Genomic DNA, 22,614 nt, shown 5'->3' on the forward strand with positions numbered 1-22,614 from the left:
ACTGAGACATGCTCTCTTCCAGACCTGCTCTGCCTTCCTCGGGCTCTGCTATCTTTCATATATCACATATAGTGGCTAAGCAATACCCATCCTTTAGTTCTTTTACTAGGTGACTATGCAGCTGACCTAAGCCAGGTGATTTAAAATTAATAAAAGGCAGCTAAGTACTTTTTTTTTTACTAACTCCTTATTCAATTTGATATCCATTCCCTGTTAGACTCCATGAAGGGAGAAAAGACTTCCAGTCAACAAGAGATGCGAGTTTACCCTTTAGTCATATTTCTTCTCAAAATGAGGCCATTATTCCCAGGGACCTGGTTTGTATAAGGAAGATTCTGCCCCCAGTGTGGGTACAGGTTTTTTTTTTTTAAACAGGAGGATGTTAATAAATAATTAACAACTGCCTCTCCGGAAAAAAAAATACCGAGGGAAACTTTTAATTTTAATCTTCATTATGAACATTTTACATCACTTTCTAAATTCAAGACAATCTACAAAAAATAAACTAATTCATAGTGTTTGCTGATTTCCAAGGTATGAGTGTTTATACAGAAAATTTAACAACAGACTCTTTGAAAGCCAGGTTGAATTGATTCCAGCATACCCATGGTAACAACTATCCTTACTATACCGATTTACTAAATATTTTTCTAAAAACAAACTGTTTCATTGATAATCCATGAAGGGCATATGGATGGGAATTCACGAGTGACAGAACTGAAACCCCAGTTCCATTGGGTTAGTTATAGAACCCTTAGGGGAGAAGTGATCAGCAACTCTCTAGGAAACCAGGACCTCTGATTCAAATAGAAGTTGGAGTATTAGCCCAGAAATATCATTATATTATTTTTCCTCTTCATGAGACATTTCTCTTTGTGTTCAGAATGTCAGTCTTGAGAGTTTAGTATTTCTGCTTCCTTTCAAAACTTAACTTCAGTATCTTCTCCTTTAAGAGAATTATTATTTTTTTATTTCCCCTGGCTATTACTGTTCCCCCATATTACCTTCTATTTATTTTATATTTACTTATCTCTGTACATATATCTTCTCAGTAGAATGGACTTGAAGGCAGATGTGCTTGTGTTTTTGTCTTTGTACCTCTAGCACTCAGATTAATTCCTGATACACAGTAGGAATTTAATAAATACTTGTTAAATTGACTTCAAATGTGTCAAAAAGGTCAGCTCATAACTGTTTTAGAATTATGGGATGTAGAGCTAGAAAGTATCCTAGAAGTCATTGAATCCAACCCTATTGTTTCTTGGAGGAGGAAACTGAGGTCCAGAGAAATTAAATGAGCTCCATAGGGTCACTGAGCTCATATATGTTTAAGATGGGACTCAACCAGCCTTCTGGACTCTGATTCCATCTTCTCATTTTTGTTCTCCTAATTTGATGCTGCTTTAGTTCTTTGCTTTAATAAATCAATTTTTATTTGACAAAACACAAACATATGATTCATAAAATACCCCTAGCTTGGGAAATTGTAACTTCCTGCTTGTTGAAATATGTTTCATTTTCTTGTAAAGTTGTTTGGTGTAATCCATGTTCAGTGTCTCCTGTTACTCTTCTTACAGGAAGTATTCATGCAATAGATGTGTGAGGCCCCTGTATAATCTATAAGCTTTTGGTTTCTTTCATTTCTTAGGCTCATAGGATCCTAGATGTAGAGCAGAAAGGTTCCTGATAGGTCCTTTAGTCCAACACCTTTATTTGGTGCAGATGAAGTTACAAAGTCCCTGGAAGGTGAGATGGGATTTAAACAAACTCCTTAAATCCAAATCCAGTTGCTTTTTACATTTTATCCACCTTGATTCTGAGTCATATTTCGTGAAATATTTTTTTGCCTTCTTCCATGTTGATTTTTTCAATGAAGTCTCCAAGAAATAACCTTTCACATTGCCTTTATAGATATGATAAAGCCAACTCAGCCAACTCCTTTATTTGTCTTTCCATGTAAGATGTACAGTGAGTGAATCTTTTGTGTGACAACTGCCTTTTCCCTCCAGGTTACATTTATAGACAAAAAGTCTACATTTATATGATTTAGCTCCTACAAAAGGGGATCTATTTATGAACACTGGACAATCATTTCATATTTAGGATACCAACAACTAATATCATATTTATAGTCAAAAAACTGTAAGTCATAGCAACTTATTCTCTCCTTTAAAAAAATTTTTCTTATTATGAACTTGAGAAAAGTCAACAAACATGAACATTGCCATATAAAAAGAATAAAAGATTAGTATGAAAAGATTATACATGAAACCACAAAATTCTACTTTATATAGCTATATACACACATATAAATGCATATATGCATACATATGTGTGTATATGTATTTAAGATGTTAGTTCCAAAGCTGTCCCGTTTGTCTGTCTCCTTCCAAACTTCTTTTTGTTCTTCTCTATGAATTTTTTAAATGTTTCATTTATATTATTTTCTTCTCTATTTGGTCATCAAAAACACAATCCCATATCCCCAGTAAAAAAAAAAAAACCTTCTCTATTGAAACATGTAAACACAATCAAGCAAAACAAAATTCACAAATTTGTCATAAATGAAAATGTATGTCTCATTCAACACCCCTAATTCATCACCTATTTTCTAAGAGCTGAGAAGTATGGTTTATCATTGGTCTTCCAGTATTGTGTTTGGTCACTGCATTGATAAGAATTCTTAAGTCTTTCAAAAATTGTGGATAAAGACAGAAATGAGGGCTGTTAGTGTAAGTAGAAATAGATGGACAAGCAGAAATGGATATTGAGTTCATTCATTTTATTCTAAGTGAGACTCCACAAGGGAGAAAAGGCAAAGTTCTATGGGGGTTGATAAATTATTGAACCAAAGGGAACTTGGTGTATGGAACTCTCAGAGGAGGAAAATTCCTTCTACCAATATAGTACCTTCTCTGAAATTTATAGAGAATTATAACAATGAAGTCAAATGACCTGTCCAATGTCACACAGCCTACAGACAATATTCAAATTATTATTAACAGTAATTTTAAATACCATTTATGCACTTACTTATATAGATGTGAGTTCAAGGGTAGATGTGAGAGTTCAAGTATTTTTGATAGTGACTCATGAGGCAAGTCATTTCTATTTCCTTCCTAGCTTATAACATGTGGATAAACCTGATGGGCCATTTAGCCTGCATCTCTGAGCTGAGTGAAAGGTTAATACAAACCTAATGGAACATGCCAGACTTATAAGTTATGGCCCAATAACTAATCAACCCTCACACAACTTTACCAACCTTCTCTCCCCTATGGAAGCTCACTTAGAATAAAATTAATGAAATCAAAATTCATTTCTCCTTGTCCATTTATTTTCCATCACACCACCAACCCTCATTACTACTACTATCAACCATTCATTCATTCAGCAAATATTTACTAAGTTCCTATTATGCATAGATAAAACTGAAAAAAATAGGATAATGAGGCACCTGGAGGTGCAATGGATAAAGGGCTAGGCCTAGAGTTAGGAATATCTGAGTTCAGATCTAGTCTCAGAAACTTGATAGTTGTGTGACCCTAGGCAAGTCACTAAACCTCTGTTTGCCTCAATCTCCTAAACTGTAAAATGGAGAAAATAATAGTATTTATCTCCTAGGATTATTATGAAGATCAAGTGAGACAATATTTATAAAAAGATCTTAGCACAATGCCTGACATATATAGATAGACAGGTAGATAGATAGATAGATGGATAGATAGATATAGATGTTCATTAATGTTCTACTCTTCATGATCCTGTGAACCAAGAAACCATGGGGGTTTCTTGGCAAAGATACTGAGGTGTTTTTTCATTTCTTCTTCAGTGTATTAAGGCAAGCATAGGTTAAGTGACTTGCCCAGGATCACACACCTAGTAAGTATATGAGGACAGATTTGAACTCAAAACTACCCTGACTCCAAGCTCAGTGAGTGCTCTATCCACTGAACCATGTAGTTGCCTTCTGGAAAGAAGACTACATAGAAGAATATTAACTGAGAAATTTCCTAACAGACATATCATGGGTACTATATATATATGCTTATTCTCTTCCTTTTCCTTTCCCCTTTCCCTGGGACTGGTTTGCAGTTGGTCTTCATGTGCTCAGTTCAGCTATTTCTTCTATCCTGCCTTTTGTTCTTTCAATTATAGTCCACAGGTTCCCAAAGTGGATGATACTGCCCCATAGGGTGTGATAGAACAATCCAGGGGGGTGGTAGTAGCCTCAGGTGCATTTGGGGGGTGTTGAATAAAAATAAGGAAGTGTTGGAAGCATAAGGAAAGAAGATAGGAAAATTTTGAAAAAACATTCATACACATTTCATCTGTTGTGTAACAGAATTAAAGTCATAGTGATTACATTATTTTCCAAAAAAATACACAAAATGCAAGTTATAACCAATCAGTGGTCAAGTCTGCCAACAGGTCTTAACAAGCAAGTGTTGGCAGGTAAGCATGTTGTACATTGTCTGGGAAGCCCAGCATACATCTTTAGGAATGTGTATGTGTGTGTGTGTATGTGTGCGTGTGTGTGTGTGTGTGTGTAGTGATCTGTTTACAATATGATACCATACAGTTACATGATACAATATTGCATCATCAAAATTTTCATGCAGGAAAAAACACAAATTTACAATAAATTATTAAATTTGAGATGCATCATTTGAAAAAATTATACATTTTTTTTGAAATTATGCAAACTTGAAAAAAAACATAAAAGGGTTAAGGAAAGTAGATTTCAAGGGGGTGCTGAGAATTTTTTTAAGGGGTCAGTAGGCCAAATAAGTTTGGGAATCTTTGCATTTTACTGTTCAATTCAGTCTTCTGTATCCCTTTGTTTATCCCTTTGTTCTCAATCAGAATAGGTGGTGGGACCGTTCTAGTAGCTTTAGCAAATAAAAGAACATTAACTGGGAAACTTCCTAATCCCTGGTCCATTTTTAGAGAATCTCTCTCTAAATGGAAGCAGATATTCTAAGTTATTTATAAAATATTTCCTTATAACATTGTATGCAGGTGCAGTGGATGGAGTGCTGGGGCCCAGAGGCAGACCTGAGTTCAAACTTGTTTACAGATACTTACTAGCTATGTGACACTGGGCAAGTCACTCAAACTGGTCTGCCTCAGTTTTCTTTACTGAGAAAATATAGATAATAATAGAACCTACCTCCTATAAGATATCTGTAAAGCACAGTTAAATTATTCTTTCATTCCTTCCCTTTTTTCCTCCCTCCTTCCCAGGGTTATTGTGAGGATTAAATAAAATTGTATTTGTAAAGCACTAAGCCCAGTGCCTTGGATGTAGCAGGCATTTAATAAATGCATGTTCCCTCTCTCCCCTTTCCCTAAGCTCCACAAAACAAAATATTAAAAGGGAATTCCAGGCCATTCCCCTTACCTAGATATCAAGAACCTAACTTTAAAACTTTCATTATTATTATAACACTTAGTATTTGTGCCTGCATTGTATTGAACTAAGAATTTCGCTAAAAGTCCTTATGAACTCAAAGCTCCATTAAATATTTCTTTTTCTATTCTGCAAAATTATTTCTGTTTATTCAATGGGCAAGTTGGCCAGCCTTTTGTTTACATCCACTTAAAGATCCTTAGAGCTGGAGTGGGGTGGGTGTGTCTGGTAATTAGCCTGGAAATCCTTTCCCAGAACACTGTGATCAGTAAATCTGGCAGAAAATGAAGACAAAAAGATTCTGAACATATCTGTGATCCTAACTCTGAAGATTTCTTTTACAGAACCAATCATTATTTATCAAATGCCCACTATGTACCACTATGCATCTATGTTGGTTGTTTTTTAAGAAACTAGTGCATAACATTCACAGCAGCATAACATAACAACTTATTATTAAGGTGGTCACATGGTCTTAAACAAAATATATCATTCAATAAGTCAAAATCTCCTCAATCAATATAGAGTAACCAAATCAAGTCTTCTTTCATCTTAACTCAAGGCTGACTTTCAAACCCTATGGCTCCTTTTCCACAGACTGACTGCTCCCAGCTCTTGCCTGGTTTCACACATAGGCAGCTCTCCTCTCCTGTTCTATATCTCAGCTCACGGGGACTATTACACTCTAAACCCTTCATAGTTTCTGTGTCTAGGAAGACAAAGCTTAACAGGGCTACAACAATATTTACACACATTAAGCTTAACAAAGTTACAACAATATTTGCACACATTACCAGCACTACCTTCTCAATTCACTTTTTGTCTGAAAAATGAACACAAATCAACAGAGTGCTTCTGTCTGACAAAGTAACAAAGATCAATAAACAGAACAACAGTGCTGACATCACATTCTCTCTCTGAGCTCTGCTCACTCCCAGTTCTGCTCAAACTTTTCTCCTCTCTGCTCCTTCCTGTTGCACCCTTCCTGTTCTGCTCTTTTGACAAGTGCCTCCCATCATGGGTTCCACGTGATTACATTAGGCCTGTTAAAGGCAGGAAAGTCTTCGAATTCCCTTAGACCTTTAAAGGGCAGGGAAGGTCTTCAAATTCCCTTAGGCCTATGTAATGGTAATGGGATTTGAAGATCTTCCATGCCCCTTGAACTTGCTGATGTAGCAGGAAGAAGCTGGAGCCTAGTAGGGGTGGGGTGGGAGCCAGCATGGTGACTGGAAGTAGCAGTAGCAGTGTGAACTTCTTCTGAGAACCAGCCAGAGCTTCTGCTGAGTATTCCTGCTGAAGACTTCCAGGGAAAGGAAATGCAGTGAGGCTGGAGCTACTGGAAGCAAGCTTCTGAGCAGTTACCATGAGTGAGAAGAAGAGGATCTTTGCCTGAGGGAGCCTGTTTTGTTTTGAAGGCTTGATTATGTGGGTGTTTGCTGCATTAAGTATGTGTGCCAACTCCATGGCTACTGCAAGGGCTTTGACTTTCTGGTTTGGGGACTCAGCTTTCTGGTATTTGAATAAATGTTCTGGCTATGTTCCCCATGTAAAGAGCCTGTTACATTTTGTGATTAATAGCTATATCAGCATACTTATAGTCACCGTAGACTGTGAATATTGCATTGTTGTTACAACCTATTATAGGCAACACATTTTATACTATTAGCAACCAAGACTCTTGATACAATCAAAGGCAAGGCTCAAAGACACTTGAATAGCTGAAATGAGCAAAGTGCTACTTTGCTTGCTATTACAGAAGGAGAGGTGAGGAGGGAGAATATTGCAAGTATAGGAGACAACCAATGTGATAATAGAGATGGGAAGTGGTATGTTGGGTGTGAAGAATAGCAAGAAGGCCAATGTGACTGGGACACAGAAAATCAGGAAATACTCTCAACTAAAAATGACATTGTAATCAGGATATGAGTTCAAATCTGGACTGTGTTACAACTTTGAGCCTCTCTGGACTTCAGTTTCCTCATTTCAACATGAGGGGTTTGAACTGGATAATCTCTGAAATTTTCTTCTTCCTCCTTCCCCAGCAAATTATTTTGCTGCTCTCCTTCCTTTCTAGCCATCTTCTTTATGACTTTGACATCCTTTCCTCCCAGATCAGAAACCATATCCTTTCATCTCTGGCACTTATACCTTGGGACCTTGATTAGTAACTGTTTATCCTCTTCCTGCTCTTCGGGCAATACCCAATCATGCTTCATTTCCTTCTCTACTCTCCTACCTTCTTCTTGACAGAATAAAATGGTGGAAATGCCTTACCAGCACTTCACTTCCCTCCTCAAATCAATTTGATGAAATCATGGACCAAATCAACTCAGTTATTGTTTCTGGAAGCATGTGTCAATCTATACCTATGACTTGATGCCTTTACCTTTAACTTTCACATCAAAGTGGCCTTTCCCAGCAGCCTGGTATGCGTTGCCTTACTTTCCCAGACTTCTAAGATTGTTATGAATAGAGACATTTTTTTTTGCTTTTGTATTTGTATCCCCAGCAGTTAGAATAGTGCTTGAGACATAATAATGTTTTTATATAGTGTTGATGAGGTTACCATAAAATGATGAGCTTAAGTTTAGGGGTTCTCAAGACCCCAAATACCAACATACCACATCCTGCTGAATGAATTCACCTCAAGTCTTCTCTCAGCCAAAGAAAAGCAAAGTTTATTAAGACAATATTAATTAAAATTTATTGGACACAGTTGCAGATGGAATTTTCTGTGCTAGGTCATTCTATGGCACTCTCACACCACATAGAGACAAGATGGGGTCTTACATACAGAAGGTTATGGGAGGAATCTAGGGGTGATCTAGAGGAGGGGTTTGGGGAGGGTCTTCAGGAGGAGTTAATGAGGTAAATGAGTGATTAAGGGTGGGAAGTTGCTGGGGGCTACCTGGAGACTACAGACAATGGTGGGCTAGGCCAGTTCAAGGGTGATATTTTGATAGGTGCAAGGGTGAGAAGTCTAATAACAGAGGTCTGGGCCAGCCACAATGTAAGGCTTATGGCTTTATGAAAATGCCTCATCAAATGGGACAATTCAATCAGAGTTCAAGGGGGGATTCCCAGAGCCTGCACCTCATTAGTGTTTTAAGCATAGTTATATAGAGCTTTAAGTTTTCAAGTTTTTAAGTCATTTTTTACTCATATCTGACTCTTGTGACCCCATTTGGGGTTTTCTTAGCAAAGATACTGGAGTGGTTTACCATTTTCTTCTCCAGCTCATTTTACAGATGAGGAAACTGAGGCAAACAGGATTAAGTGATTTGGCCAGGGTCACACAACCAGTAAGTGTCTGCAGCCAAATTTGACACAGAAAGATGAGTCTTCCTGATTCCAAGTCTAGAGCTCTATCCATTGTGCAACCTAGCTGCCTTCAGGTTTTCAAAGGGCTTTACAAATACTATCTCAAGTGATCTTCACAACAAACTTTTGAGGTAACTTTTATTTTATTATCCCTATTTTATAAGTGAAGAAACTGAAGCATACAGAGGTTTAGTTATTTTTCCAGGGTCAAGCAGCTACTAAATATCTGAGACTGGTTTTGAACTGAGATCTTCCCAGTTCTAGGTCTTCTGCTCTATCCACTACTTATGCCACCTAACTACTTACATAGTAAATTACTTTTGTTGTCATTCAGTTGTTTTTCAGTCATGTCTGACTCTTTATGACCCTTTTAGAAGGCTTCTTGAAAAAGATGATAAGGTTACTCACTGAGAGGGTTAGGGTTGCTCTGGAGACCCCAAAATACCAATGCTCTGGGTCCTGCTGAATGTATTTGACTCAAGTCTTCTTAGCCAAAGAAAAGTAAAATTTATTAAAAGTTTGCCTGTATTAGACACAGAGTAAGTCTGTGCTAGGTCATGCTATGGCGCTCTCACTATTCTATGGTGCTCTCACAAACATGGAGACAGGATGGGATCTTATATACAGAAGGTTGTGGGAAGAATCTAGGGGTGATCTAGAGGAGAAGTCCAGGGAGGGTCTTCAGGAGGAGTTAATGAAGTCAATGAGTGATTAAGGGTGGGAAGTCTCTGGAGGCCATAGACAATGGTGGGCTAGGCCAGTTCAAGGGTGGATCAATATTTTGATAGGCTCAGGGGTTCATTCATAGATGAACAATGGAGGGCTAGGCTAGCAACTAGGCTAGAGTTAGTAGTTAGCAGTTAGTAACTAGGCTAGAGGTCTGGGCCCAGCCACAATGTAAGGCTTATTGCCTCATGCAAATGCCTCATCAAATGAGAAGATTTAATCAGAGTCCAAGGGAGGTTCCCAGAGCCTGTACTTCAAGGACTTAAGGAGAGCTTGAGGAGGCTCCCAGAGCCTATACCTCATCATTGACACTGCAGTGGTTTGCCATTTCCTTCTCCAGTTCAATTTATAGATGAGGAAATGGAGGCAAATGGGGTTAAGTGACTTTCCCAGGATCACACAGTTAAGTGTCTGGAGCCAGATTTGAACTCAAGCCTTGCTGATTTCAGGCCTGGCTCTCTATCTACTGTACCTTCCCACAATAAGTTCTTTGGAAAATGCTTTTTTTAAAAATTTATTCATTTGTAACTCAAAATCTTGTGGAAATGAATGTTGAAAATGAAAAATAAATAAATTAAAAATTTGAAAAAAAATTGATTCATTCATTTATTCCTAGTTCTTGGTTTGAAACCTATAGCATGAAACAGAATCTCAGAGCTGGAAGAGACCTCATAAGGCAAACTGTAACTAAAAAGATACCGCCAGAACAATGCATAAGATTGTTCTGATAGCAGGATACTATGGGAGGAGTGGAAGCAGGGATACCTTTAAGGAAGCATTACAATAGTCCAAGTGGATATGGGGAATATTGCAGCAATGGAACTGATAGGGCTAGCTAAGTGCTTGTACCCGAGAAAGGACAAGGGAATTAATCAAAGATAGCCATAAGGTTACAAACTGCCTTGATCATAAAACCTGGGCCCTTCCTTGTTCTCCTAGGCATGTTTGTGTCAGGGGTTACAGTTAGGAAGATAAAGAAAAACTCCAAAGGGGATATCAAGGAAAGAGCTTTTGTTGTAATAACAGTATGCTGACCTTCTGTCCTTTCTCGTGTTGCAGGTGGAATTCCTGTTCATATATATGTTACAAGGGTTCGGTGGAATCTGGGGATTTGCAGTTCAGAGACTAGATCTAAACCAAATGGTGTACTTGAGTCATTCCCAGGCACTTTTAAATGGGTTTTAATGGGTCATTGCCAGTCATCTTGCCTTTTGTCTGGCCTCTCTGGAGGAGAGAGTGAGGCTGACAACTTGGATTAGTTCTGCCTCACTTAAATCCAATTCATTCACAAGTGAAGGCATCACCCTCATGATGCCATTGGTCCTCTTGAAGAATGAATGACAAATGACAAAAAACTGTGAGAGGACAGTTTGAGGGGAAGGAATAGGGACTAAATGAACCAAGAGTAAGCAGTAGAGGAAAAACATCTCTAGCCCTGCCTGGGATTTAATGACTAGGGATGGGGGAAAAAATTGGTGAAACATGATTCTTGTATCTTCTCCCTGTTTAACACCCCCAAATTATCCTGTATTTGTTTGTACATAGTTGTTTGCTGTTGTCTCCTTCATTAGACTGTGAGTTCCTTGTGAGCAAGGACCGTCTTTTGCCTTTCCTGAGAATTCAGCCACAGTGCCTGGCATATAGTGGGTATTTAATAAATGGTAAAGTCAAATAAATATCATTCTTACTGACTAATGCCAGGTCAATAACTGAAAGAAAAAACTGAAAGGACAACTAAATTTCAGAAGAAAAGGAAAATATTAAAGTAAGCTGTCAGTCCTTGGAGATACTGAAGAAGATTCAGATTATCTTATCATTTATTTTCACTTCTTTCTGGACTGAAAGAAGTTCTGAAAGATTTCTTTCCCCCCAATTTCTCTATTCTGTTCCTGTGCAGAAACGATGAAATATATTCTACTTGCTTCTTTTACTTAAGTGTTTCATATATCTAGGATCCTGGACTCAGATAGGTGTGTTCACCTTAGCTTACCAGAAATGAGATCATGTTTCAGCTATCTACCAAACCATGTTTCTACATGCATATTCTCTCTTCTTTCTGATTATTTAGATGTTGCCTTCTACCTTTAGAATATAAACTCCTTGAGAGAAGGAACTACCCTGTTTGCCTGTATTTGTATCACTTAGCATGGTGTTTGTCACATAGTAAGCACTTAGTAAATATGTTTACATTCATCCATTTATTTTGGTTTCAATGCATAGGAACCATGGGGTTAGCTAGAAATGCTCAGAGGGCAGAGAACCAAACATCAGTTTGAATTTCAGGAATTTTTCCAACTGAAGGTTGTGAGCTATTGTTATTGTATTAGTAACTTTAATGCCATGCAGAGAAGCTTTCCAGAAGAACTGCTACTGTGAACCGCTTTTTTTTTTTAAGATTCTGATTACTCAGTATAGTGATCACTCTATTCCATAACAAAAGCAAAACATCCATGGAAAATCAAGGTACAGCATAATTAAAACTACAGCATTCACCATATTTCAACTTATCACAGACAATCACATTACAATATTCACAACATAGTCTCAAAGTAAAATCGTCACTCTTAAGTTAATTCAATCAGTCACTTTTCAGTAGTATCAAAGTACACAGTCAAAGTCTTCCACTCTTGGGGAAAAGTCTTGATTAACTCAATCAGTCATTAATCAGTAACAATAGTAGAAGTACTAAAAGTACAATCAGTCACTTATTCAGCAAAGTCTTACTAAGTATCATACACAAAACCCTCCATCCCTTAGGTCACTAGTAAACTATAATTGCATAATTACTCAGTACCCAAGGAGAGGTCTTTTCCTCTTGACTTGGGGCCTGTTCTCAGATTCCCTGGATCCCCTTCCATGGTCCCAGATTCTACCTGGATTCACCAGAATCTGGGTTCAATGGCAGACAGCTCCCAGTTCCTTAACCAGCTCTCTGGGGAGGTCCTGCTCCACACTGGCATTCACAGGGTCTGGTCCTTGTCAGCTCCTTCACCATTTCTGCCCCAAGGAATTCAAGGCTCAACTAAGTCACAAACAAAGTCTCAGCATCCTGGTCTGTGATAGTAATAAAATATAAAGATCCCCCTGTATTGGCTTGGTTTTCAAATTGATTGTGTTAAAACCCAGAGCTTGTTAATCCCACCTGTGGGATGGACTTGTTGATGTGAAAAGAGAGTCCTGAACTGGGAGGAGCTGGTGACGTAGATTTGGAGAGACAAGAGAGAGGCAGAAGGACTTTTTGGAAGCAGCACCCTCGTGGAGGCAGAGAGAGACTGAGAGGATTGCTGAGGGCCACTTTGAATTGCCCTGGACTTTTGAGACCTGACCCCAGAGCTGCCAAGGACTGAGGAGACATGGCTGTTTTGCTGGTACTTTGTCTGTCTGTTTTGATGTTGTTTTGCCAGATTTGTCCACTGGTGAAAGACAGTCCTATTGTTGAAGAAGTCCTGGAACCTGGCTGTTGGCTAAGAGCTCCTGAGACTGTCCTGCAGACAGAGAGTGAATACTGTCCACTGGTGAAGGACAGTGCTGTTGTTGCAGGGGTCTGGGAACCTTTCTGTTGGTTCAGAGCTACTGAGAGTGTCCTGCATACAGAGAGTGAATACTGTCCACTGGTGAAGGACAGTGCTGTTGTTGCAGGGGTCTGGAGACTGTCCTGCAGACAGAGTGAATACTATCCACTAGTGAAGGACAGTGCTGTTGTTGCAGGGGTCTGGGAACCTTTCTGTTGGTTCAGAAGCCCTGAAGAAGGATTTTCTTGTTGTATGTTTACAGAAATCCTGGGAGAGGGTTTTGCTAATGTTTTCTGGGGTTCTAGGACTGTGCTGCAGACAGAGGATGAATTAATGAAGAGACTGGCAATGTATCTTATGGCCTTGCTAAGCCTTGTCTCCCCAGGAACTAAGATTGCTGAGAACTTGCCTCATGTCAAGATGAAGAAAAGACCTCCATTTGGGTATTAAGTGCTGTGCTTAAACTTGATGTAACTCTGGGGTAGATTCAATTGTGATCCAGGGGTGAGGAACTTTTGACCTTTTTGTGTTCTATGGTTGAACAAATGAATGTACTTTACTTATGTTTGGAAACTAATCTCCATTTGAGAAGAGGGGTTTTGTGATGGACTAAATGAAGGTACAGCCTAGGGGTGGAGTAGTATTTAGAACAGGGACTTTGTAATTGATTGAATGAATGTAAGGTCCTGGGGTGGGGTAGTACTTGGAGATTATTTAATCACCCTTAGTAAATGCTGTATTTTGAATGATGTCATATTTTGACTTTCTCTGTTCTTAATTTGTCACTAAATAAAATGGAGAGCACCTATGCTGTTATTTTGAACCTTGGGAAGTTGCCTTTCCTTGGCATTACATTACATGGTCATGCTTCAGTCACCTGGGCTCCTGGCTCCTGGGCTCCTGGCTCCAGGGTCTGGGCTTCTCTTCAGAAGAAGCTCTACCACCACAAGTTCTCAGGACTCAGTTCTCCATTCTTCTGTAGCTGTTCTGCCACCAGATCTCAGTCTCAGGGAAATTCTGACTGTGCCTCTCTGGGGCTTTTCTTATATACACAGTATTACCTGCTTCACTTCCTTCAGCCAACCTCTTCCTGTTACGTCAGTTAACAGGAGACAGGAGTTCATACCTTCTGTTCCCCCAATCAGAGGCTTGATCAGTTACTAAGTAATAAGTACCTGCTACTTTTGCCAACACAAAGGGATCTTCAAATTCAAAATTACATTACCATTACAATAACCTGTCATATAAATTCTATGTAGTAGCAAAGAAAGGCACCTTATAGTCATTATATGTAGCCCAAGGTAAAAGTAAAGCTAAAAGTTGTAGTTGATTAAATCTGGTGAGACAGGAAGAAGAGGGTAGGAATCAAAGAAAAGATCATGTCCCAAGCCTTCTATCAGGGAGGAAAACAAATCTGCAAAGAATTCAGCTTTGCTCATTTCCAGAAGGGAGGAGGCAGAAGAAAGGTCCAAGTACCAGCCAAACAATTCCTCACCACACAGAGGCACCCACAGCTAATACATATGGTTTTAACTCCATAGCATCTGAGCTCACTTCCACCTCTAAAATTCTGTGACAGAATCTTCATTGCCAAAGCCTTTTGATGTTCTCTGTGCCCAAGACCTCATGTAGTTTGCAGCATAGCCCATAAGTAAAATTTCTTCACAGGCATGCACAACATAGGGGAAAATAAATACCAATACCTAGAAATACCTGACTCTCTCCTCTGTACTGCATTGTTACAGAAAAATTCCAACAGATTTTCTCCTTTTCTCTTCTACAGAGATGACCGACAGTGGAAAACAATGTCAGGCCAACACTACCCTAGAGGTTTTGGCTCTCCCTGGTTTTATTCATTATCTGCAAAAAGCCTTAAGGTGGGAAAGAGCCTGGTGCAGGACTCAGGGCTTCTACCTATAACTCTTGCTTTCTGGTCCCAGTTGAGTTGCCCTGGCTTTCTCTAAGTGATATTAATTGTAAATTGTACCATCTTGTTCTTACACACTCTGAACCATTTTACCTGTGAACTTTTGCTTACACCATTTTCTGGTTTCAGAATACCATGTTGGTCTCAACATCTTTGTCTATTGAAATATAACCCAACCTTTAAGGTCCAGTTCAAAAGCTTGGTCTTCTATGAAATTTTCTGTGATTTAGTATCAATTCTTTCCTCTCAACTCAGAGCCCCCTGGAACTCACAGAGCACTTAGTTTGTACCTTTCTTATGCATACAACATGTATCATTTCATATTAGAGTTACTTATTTCCTTACTAGATTGTAACTTCCATAGGTCTATAGCTCTAGCACCAGAAGAGACTGTAGAAGTTATAGTCTTATGTTCTCATATAATGTGAGGGAATTGAATCCCAAAGACATTGTGACTTGCCCAAGATCAAAGATGTAATATCAGAGACTTTATGACATAGAAAGATTCAAATTCAAGTTGAGTTTCTAATATATACTGGCTATATGCCTCTGGTTTAGAGGGCAAGTCATTTAACCTGTCTGAATGCTAGGTAATTCTCTAAGACTATAAGTGTCAGAGAAGGTGCCAACTTTGCATTGGTAGAGGGAATTTCCTCACATGGTAGTTTCTTATGAAATCACAAGTCCAGTTTTCATCTCTATCCTTAAATAAGTAGCAAATGACAGACATGGAATTCAAACCCATTTTCTCTAACTCTAAATCTAACACTCTTTCTACAGACAGGACAGCAGAGACCAAGTGTCTTACCTAAACTTTCTGTTTTCTCTCCTCTCCCAGGAAGTGCTCAATAAGTGTTTGCTAATTTTGTATGTTGCTTGTCTCATGCCTCCTAAAAAGAGGAAAAGACTTTTGGTAAATTATGCTTTTATCTCTTCCAATGCCTAATACTGTGCTCTACTCATAGGAGACATAAGTATTTTTCCATTTGGTAAATAGTCCTTGTCTTGGGTGGGAAGATGTCCTCATTCACAAGGTTGGGATCCAGACCTTCTCTCTTATGCCTAGGAAGAAAAGCAAGAAAGCAAGAAAGAAATAAAAATGCATGTAAAGAATCTAACAAATAAAAGTTATGATGTATACGACAATAGAGAAAATGTGATTTAGAGAATATGGGAAGACCAGTTAGTTTTCATCACTCCCATTAGAATAACTAGAGCTTTACTATTGTGAAGGGCTTGGAATAAGTACCCAAATTACTTCTAAAGAAAAAATCAACTGAGAGATGAATGCCAGGTTCAATAACGATGCTGCTGTGACATTTGGAATATGATAACTAAATATGGTCACCAAATTGTGATAAGTCAGATGGGAAATGGCAAGTTAGAATATAACACAATATACTTTTATAAGACATTAAAATTAGAGGTGGAAAGGAAAGATCTATTAAATTATCCAGCATGGGCTCTCTCTGCCAGTACAAGATTAATATAGCACCTTTCACAAAATGTGTCTCAAGGAATTTTACAACCCATTTTTATAAAGCTTAACGAGATAAGCTATAATTAAATAAAGCACTTTATTGTCACAGGGCAGGCTTGGCCCTCGTGATCTAGCCTAACCAAGGCAAGATTTTAAAGACTAAATTCCTCTTTTGTATCTACTCTGCCTCTCTGATCTGTTCTTTTTTTTTAAAGCAAGGAAATGGAAGACTTTCAGATTAGAGGGAAAATGTTCCTAAAGAGATCTTTACTGTAATCATGAAAGGTTCCCAAACTCTTTTAGATGTCATTGAAAAAAAATATATAGATAATGTCACTTGAGAAAACTAGCATTTGTGTAAAAGAAAATAAATAATTAGTCAAGAAATCTATTGATTTATCTCCTTTTAGGACGAACAGGATGGATTTGATTTTTTTTTTTAATTGCATGAAACAGTGTCAGGCCAAAAACTCAGAATCCTAGAAAGATTATCCACATTAGTCATTTCAAGTTTACCATAATCTGTTACTTTGTAACTCTCTTGTTTACCTAATTAGATTGTAAGAATCTGGAGGACAGGGATGGTCTTAGACCTCTTTGCAACCTCAGAAACTAGTACACTGAATTTTGTACATGATATGTGCTCAGAAATACTGGTTACTGGATCTGAAATTGGAAGAGGTGAGATTATATTCCAGTTCTTCTTTCTACTAGTAGAGTGTGGGTTGGTTTAGTCACTTAAACTCTATGAGCCTCAATTTCCTCATCTGTAAAATGAGGATAAAATAATATTTGTATTCTATTTCTGCCTTTATTAAGCACCTGCTATAAACTGTAAATATGCTAGATTCTGGGGACATGAAGAAAAATATAAAGCTGTCCTCACCCTTATGAAACTTGTGCTCTCTTGTGGGGAAAGAACATGTGCAAAGATAAATAAATGCAAAAAACACACAAAGTGCAAAATAATTTGGGGGACAGAGGATGCAAGCACAAACAAGCAAGGGAAGAAGGAAAGTTCTGCAGGAGAGTTGACTCTTTGAAGGAGCTAGGAATTTCAAGAGGAAGAGATGAAAAAGGATTTTGCAATCATGAGAAACTGGTTGTACATAGGCATATAGGCATAAGATGGAGTTTCCTATATGGTGAACACCAAGGGGGTCAGTTTGACTTAAATCTAGGGTATAGGAGGGTGAATAGTTCAGAAAAAAAATTGTTTGGAATCAGATTTTTAAGGGATTAAATATTAGGGTCCTTTGTATTTTTCCTTAGAGAAAGGAGGGAATAAGCACCTAAAAAATGATAGATACTGCTAAGTGCCTTACAAATATTACCTCATTTGATCCTGACAATAACCCTGTGAGGAGTGGGTTGGGGCGGCTAGGTGGTGCAGTGAATAGAGCACTGGCCCTGGAGTCAGGAGGAGCTGAGTTCAAATCCGGTCTCAGACACTTAATGCAAAACTAGCTGTGTGACCTTGGACAAGTCACTTATCCCCAATTGCCCTACCTTCTCCCCTCCCAAAAAAAATTTAAAAAAAGGAGTGGGTTTTGAGGGGTGGGTTTTATTTTGGACAACTTTGTTCTTCTACCTGTCTCTTGGAATCCCAGGTTTTCTTAAAGACTTAGCTCAGTGACCTTCTGTGGAAGGTCTTTCCTAGTTTCGCATCCCACCCCATGTCCCTTACCATGCTGTGAATATGTTTTGTATATATTTATATATGTGCATGCTGGTTGCTCCATTAGAAAGTAAGCTTCTTGAGGGCAGGGGCACTATTTTGCTTTTGTCTTTATATCCCTAGCACCTAGCATTCTCTTCCAAAAGCTCAGAAATATTTTGCCATTAAGCTTCTCTCAATCTGTGGCTATAAAACTCTATTCTCCTTAGTCAGGCTGTGCTAAGAAGTATGGAACCCTTTGTTGAGGTGTGTGCCCTTTGACCTCTTCTTAGAATAATTCTGTTGGCTGCATCTCTTTTTCTGAATTCTTTGCATGAAGCTCTGCTAACTTTTTTTTAACTCTTCTCAGCTTTCTGATTGAACTGAGTGACCCTGCCCTGAGTCTCTCAGTTCAGCTAACAACTAATTTATGGCTAGAAATCCATTGCAGAATGTATCCTGTACCTGGCCAAGGTAAATCTCTCTAGGGACTGATTTTGTAGAGAAAATGGATTATGAGACACTGTTAAGGCATCTACTTTGGGGTTTTTTTTTGCTTTTTGGAGGGCGATCGGGGTTAAGTGACTTGCCCAAGGTCACACTGCTAGTTTTGTGTGTGTGTGTGTGTGTGTGTGTGTGTGTGTTAAGTGTCTGAGGGTGTATTTAAACTCAGGTCCTCCTGACTCCAGGGCCACTGCACCACCTAGCTGCCCCAAGGCATCTACTTTAACTTCAACCCAGTAGCCACTCTGTTTTATGCAGAAAAGAAGGTTCTGTGTTACAAAAGAGAATTCTAAAAACTCTTCTTTCTGAAATGGTCAGGTTGAGGAGGAGACTCTTAATTGAGTTTCCCCTCCAGACTGGGGTGTATTGTTAAATGTTTAACAACTGGCTCTTAGGGTGGTGGTGGGAGGGCAAATTTATGTGACATACAATAATGTTTAATCTGTATTGTTAACACTTTCTCTGTCATTTTCTTAAGTCTAGACAATCATCAAAACAATAAGTCAAATCCTGATTTGTAACATTTGACAGTTTCTAAGGTGTGAATGCTCACACTGAAAATTTAACAATCCCATCTCAGAGCCAGTATGAACTGGCTCCATCACACCTCCATCCCCAGATTATTGATTAAATTATAGAATATAGGAAGCAGGAGACAGTGACAATGAGGGGTTATGATCTTTAAAGAAAATGTAAAGAAATATTCACATCATATTACTACTCTAGAAGGAGTAAAGAAGCTCTCTGATTAGTCTCTTGATGGAATATTAGGATGAATAGGCATTGTCTGAACGTATCAGCCATGTCCCTGCAGGCTTTTAAAAAATAACACTCTCTAAGGCAAGGTTTTTAACTTTTTTGTGTCATGGACTCCTTGGTAGTCTGGCAAAAACCTATGGATCTTTTCTCAGAATAATGTTTTTTAAATGGATAAAACAAAATGCATAGGATTCCAGAGAAAACTACTTATATGAAAAGAAGTTAGCAAAATATTTTTAAAAGCAAGTTCATCAACCCCAGGCTAAGAACCCCTGTTCTAACAAATAAGTTGACAGCAGCTTTTCATACTGTTCTCTCTCTCTCTCTCTCTCTCTCTCTCTCTCTCTCTCTCTCTCTCTCTCTTTCTCTCTCTCTCAGTTTTTCCCTTTTCTGATTCTTCTTTTACAATATGACTAATGTGGAAATATTTTTTAATATACTTGTACATGTTTAGCCTATATCAGATTGCATGCTGTCTTGGGGAAGGGAGAATGGAGGGAGAAAAAAAAATGTAACTCGAAATCTTATAAAAGTGAATGTTGAAGACTGTCTTTACATGAAATTTTTTTGGGAAAAAAACAAAATACTGTTAAGTGGAAAAAAAATAAATAAAAAATAAATAGCTGGCTTTTAGGATACAAAGGAAATTGGGGAGTTTCTTTCTCCTTCCCTTCTCCTACCATGATAGAGTCCAGATAAGTAGAATTTAAAGTGTAAGTCAAACAAATTATCAGGAAGAATTGAGAGAGCCACGGGCATCAAGAAGTAAACTGCTGAGAGAAGGTCCAGGGAGCCTAGATGAATGGCCTGCCCAGTAGAGATGTTGCATCCAGGAAAGTACCATGATGATATCACTATAAGAGAAAGGAAAGCATTGGAAGAATGAGTTACTGTGGCCACATGTTTCTTAAATGTGTGCCCCTCTTCAAGGATGTTGTGTGTATCTGTGGAAGATTGCATCTCTCATTTGGAAAGATGCAGAAGTTTTATTACCACTACTTATGCTATGGCATTGCAGTAAATGCTTTTCCTTTGAATTAATTGTATCAACTGGCTGACTATTAAAGGTAAAGTCACTGGTAGAGGCTCATGAGCAATTGTTCTAGAACAATAGATCCAACTTGAACCAAAAGTTGTTAACTTCTGGGAGACTTAAACTGTAATTGCAAGATGGGGGTTGCAATTATGCTGGCTAGAAATTCCAAGAGAAGTTATTTACCTTTTTCTGACTTTCTTTATCAACATGTCACAATTTCTCTTGTCTCTCTTTCTGTAACTCTCTCTTTTTCTGTTTCTCTGTGTCTCTGTTGCTGTCTCTTTCTCATCTTTATCAAAGCACTACAGAGTAAGGCAATTCAGAGTCAGGAAGAATTAAGGCATAACAGATAGAGTTGAAAAGAAGAAAAATAATTAGCAGAAAAATTCTAGGCACTTTGGTTACAAATGTAAAAAATGAACTAATTCCTACTTGTAATAAGCTTACATCATTAGGAAAAAGACGTACATATAAAAATATGCTTATTATAAATATAAAGTTTGCATATAGGTATATATATAAATATGCAATCTGTTTTTATAATATTTATGTATATTTATATGTGTTTAATATAAATATGTGTCACTTATAAACAAGTATATAAACACATATACATACAAATACAACGTTATTAAATGTAAGATATTTGGGGGACAGTAAAGCCTTAATGCAAAGATGGCACTTGCATTGCATCTTATAGGAAAAGAAGGACTCTGAGGGAGAGATAAGGAGAAAGGCATTGAGATAAGAAATGGAATATCATGAATGAGAAACAATGAAAAGACTTGTTTGAATGGATCACAAAACGCAGAAGAAGGAGTAATGTCCAATGAGGCTGGAAAGTTAGGCTGGGATCACATGTTGGGTAAGGTTTTTAAAACTAAACATATTTACTGGCATAGCATGGCTGAAGATAAAAAAGCTTCATTGTAATTGGTTAAGAAAACTATGTAGACTACAGAAAGTTTCATAGTTATTGGATGAGAACACTGGCTGAGAAGAGATATGATATGGGACTTCTCACTCAGAGAGAGGAATACAAAGCTGTAGCCCCCCACTCGATGCAGTTACAGGTAACTCACATCAGCTATGGATTAATGAATACAGAGAAGGGAGATGAATGGAAAAGTTGACAGAAAAGACAGAAGAGGCTATTAACTAGAAAGAATGGGATTTAGACTACCTCAGAGGACCAAGCTGCATTCACTGATGTAGTGCATCTTCTTTTAAATCCATATAGAAAATAGAGATAGTAGGATGGACACTTTAATTTCAAAGTAAAAAAAAAAAGTGTCAGTTGATGAGCCTGGCTGTTCTAGTAGTAACCACAATATACCTTCACCCACTGAGATTCCCACCCTATCAATTGAGGAAAATTGAGGGAACTGAGGGGATTAGGACAACAAATAATTAATTGTGGGAAATGAGTGAACCACACTGACTCCATCTTGTGACTCGATTCTGGAGCTAATCCAGTTGTACTTCTTTTCAATTATATGTCTAGTTCAAATTTCATCTTGTGAGAAATTTTATTGAATTATTGGAAGTGGGAGAAAACCTTATTGCATTGTTTGAACCAAGCCCTACATGACTGGGAAAACTGGAACACCTTTACCTGTGGTTTAGAGACTCTTAACTAAGGACCGAGGTTATACTGACCAGAAGTCCAATCAGACCAAAAGACTGATGCAAGGAGTTTTCTTACAATTGTACATGTCAAGTAACCCATGTTTTATCTGAAAACTAGCCGTGTACTGATCAATCAGTTATTGTTTCCTTGTTTCTTTGATTGTTTGCAGATACTTGTGGGAGTGGGACATCTCCTTTTCTGAAATCAGAGAACTGTACCTGTTTGATTTCCCCCTCCCAACTTGGAAAGTTCCTAATCTTTCATCCAACTAGAAAACAGATTACCTAATGTTGTATTTTTTCTTTGTAATTAATTGGCCTTATTTGATTAATTGTTTTTAATGTATAAAGGTCTATCTCCCACAGTATTCAGGGGCCAGGCCTAAGCTGAGGAGGTCTGATCCCAGTTTGTTGGGCAATTGGCATGCATTGCTTTAATAGATTAATAAGCTTGGAAGATAAAATCTTTGTTTTCTTCCTCAGTCATTTCATCTTTCACCTTCCACACAATGGAAAATGGACCTGTCTTTTAAAAGTTGATAAAAAAAAAAAAAGCATTTGTAACTGGGCCTCCCTAGTAGCTGTTTTAAAGAACATTGGGCAATCCTGAAAAGTCAAGTCAACAAGCAGTTATTAAACATCTGGTATTT

This window comes from Petaurus breviceps, unplaced genomic scaffold (assembly GCF_028583685.1).
Source record: "Petaurus breviceps papuanus isolate PSGF00001 unplaced genomic scaffold, PetGlider_PUasm1.0 98, whole genome shotgun sequence".
In the NCBI taxonomy this organism is placed as follows: domain Eukaryota; kingdom Metazoa; phylum Chordata; class Mammalia; order Diprotodontia; family Petauridae; genus Petaurus; species Petaurus breviceps.